Raw genomic sequence first — 2755 nt, forward strand, 5'->3', positions numbered from 1 at the left:
AGCTACTTAAAGCAAAATTGAGCAAAGCAAAACTGCCTACAGCAAAGCTATCTAAAGAAAGAGTACATAAAGCTCACTACGTCAGCATTGAAACTACGTAAAGCAGGACCACGTAAAACGGGGCTACGTAAAGCACAAGTACGTAAAGCGGAGCTATGTAAAGCGTAAGACTCCTTCTGTCAAATGATGGTTGCACTCGTATCGTTTGGTCGCACACCGACGTGTGCCTTGAGTGGTGTTGGTCGAGTAATCTCGTTTCCGTCGGTACGCGGATTTGAACTCCGTAAATTTGTGGTGGACTGTCTCGCGTCCGTTCCCGTTCTCTTTCTAGGGTCCGACGTAGCACCGAGGGGGAGTTGCCGCGGACAATATATCAGTTTACAATGATAAAAAGCAAACACGGGAAATAACGCGAGGAATTACTGAACCAAACAATATGTCCCCCGTCTCTGGAGAGATGGCGTATATTTCGACCGAGCAGTCTGGCAGCATCCGACGGAGGGTGTGCCAACACGTTTTCCTTACAATGCGCCACGATCCCGGTTTATTTCGCTGCGGGGGCGATACGGACACGGAGACGACTCGGAAAACGGACTCATTATCGCCTCGACGGATCCGGTCAGTTTAACTTGGATCAATTATATTTGTCTGCGGCGAACGAAACCGACAATTTTAACACTAGGATATGCTCGATTGGGCAGATTAATTTGTAACTGTTCGAATAATTGGTCAAAAATATATACATATATTTTTACATACATACATGTATACATACATAGTTTAACTGCCTAAAGCAAAGCTAAAGCGAGACGAGACTTTATATCGTCTCGCTTTACATATATATATATATATATATATATATTAGTAGTAAGTATAAGTATATAGTAGTTAAGTATATATTATATATTATATATATATTATATATATTATATATATTATATATATTATATATATTATATATATATATATAACTATGTATACTATGTATAAAGACTGACGTAAACATTGTTTGTGTTATCAAAAAAATTTATTCTAATATTATAAAAAGGAAGAATTGTTTATATGTAGCGGATAATGTCTAAAACTACTAGAAATGATTCTTGAAATTATTTAAGGTGGGAGAAAGCTACGATATCCCTGGGTAGAATATATTTTATTTCGATAAAAGTAATTTTTCAATTAGAAATCTCAATATCTGTGAAACTTGTCATAAACGAAATATCGTATACATATGTTGACTGTATGTATTTTAATATTAAAAAATAAAATCTTAAATCATAAAGTAAAGGAGTAAAGAAAATGTGGACGGTGTCGATTAGGAAAGACTGACACAAAATGTCTGACCAGGACGATCCGTTTCTCCTTTCAGGACTGGTTCCTCTTCTTTCCTACAGTACATTTAATTTACATGTACTTTTTCTTATGGAAAAATATATGTGAACAAGAGAGAATTATATCTAATAAATATATTAAAATATACATGCATTATGTATTATAAAACATTGTTAAATAAAAATGCCACGTTTCACGTTCAACCTTTACAAAAACAGAAATTGAACCTTAATGTTATTACTTCCTACATAATTCAACAGATACATCCCTTTAATTCGTTTTCATTAAATAAAATTTACAAAAAGTTATTAGTCACTCTTTATACACAATAATTTAAAAAATGGTCCGAGTCATTTGAGGTTCTGAAAAACATTTCCATATCAGACTTTCATGAAATTATATACCTATAGATAAATTTCATACTATTCTGCGATTCTTACTTCCTATTCATTCTTCATAAATATCTGAAAAATATATAACCATCGTAAATTATTACATCCACGTTCCTTTAACTTTCAAATAAAATTAACCCATCAGATTATCACCTCCGAAGTCGACGAACTTCGAGGATGCCTCAGCAGTCTATTCGACGTTTCTCGATATATTTGCGTTAAATACGATATAAAAGGATTTCGACTGAGAAGGAGTTCACGTGGCTGGTGTTCGAATTTAAATTTTCCTTTGTCGTTTGAGTGCTTGCGTATGACACCGCGTCGCGCTCGCTCGTCACATGACACGGCACGTGTGCCGACGCCAAACTCGTCGCGAAGCAAACAACGAATTAAGCTTTATTTCCATGGCACTTCAGAACCGGATGAAAGCTAGTCCAATATAAGATTTGTAAATAAACAGCCGCGTGACGCGATCCCTTCGAGAAGTTAATCCCTTCCGTAGACTTCGTTTAATACAAGATGTCGTTCAGCTTCCAAAGAAATCGTCAACCACCTGAAACAGAAAGGGTGCCGAGGTTGTTAGTTGTTAGTTGGTTGTTATGTGGTTGTTATGAGGTGGTAATTAACGTAGGTTCAATTATCAGGTACTTGAGTAGAAGGCAGATTGGTAGGAAACAGATTTTTTACTTGAGAATTCATTATTTTCGATATTTCGTAGTGAATTTCAATAATGAATTTCAGTAATGAATTCTTCATTGTAAAATTCTTTTTTAGTATTGTGCTGGTGCATATTGTATCGAGTATAGTATTTTCTCACAACGATAGACATTTTAGAAAATCATTAGAAAGCTATAATTTGTTAAGCCACCCCTTGAATTAATCAAAATTTCTTTTTCTCATTAATTCTAATTTTTATTGTGTAGTACATATTCTACATTCTGACGATTCTCTAGGTTCATGTTCCTACAACAATAGATATCTTAGAAAATTATCAGGAAACTATAATTTGTTAAGCCACCCCTTGAAGTGGT

General features: G+C 34.8%; 1 long non-coding RNA gene across 2 annotated transcripts in view; it reads right to left on the minus strand.

Moving 5' to 3' along the window:
• Positions 1-1147: 1147 nt before the first annotated feature.
• LOC128892898 (uncharacterized) overlaps positions 1148-2755 on the minus strand; it is a 22914-nt gene continuing 21306 nt past the window's right edge. Inside the window, exons 2-4 of one of the 2 annotated variants that reach the window (XR_008461197.1) lie at positions 1878-2277; positions 1773-1796; positions 1148-1694 (exon numbers count right to left, since the gene is read on the minus strand). This is a non-coding gene — a long non-coding RNA (uncharacterized LOC128892898). Of the gene's footprint in view, positions 1797-1877; positions 2278-2755 lie in introns of both variants that reach the window. The other variant, XR_008461196.1, reaches the window with a different exon arrangement.

Source organism: Hylaeus anthracinus, unplaced genomic scaffold (genome assembly GCF_026225885.1).
Source record: "Hylaeus anthracinus isolate JK02 unplaced genomic scaffold, UHH_iyHylAnth1.0_haploid 2, whole genome shotgun sequence".
NCBI classification, from domain to species: domain Eukaryota; kingdom Metazoa; phylum Arthropoda; class Insecta; order Hymenoptera; family Colletidae; genus Hylaeus; species Hylaeus anthracinus.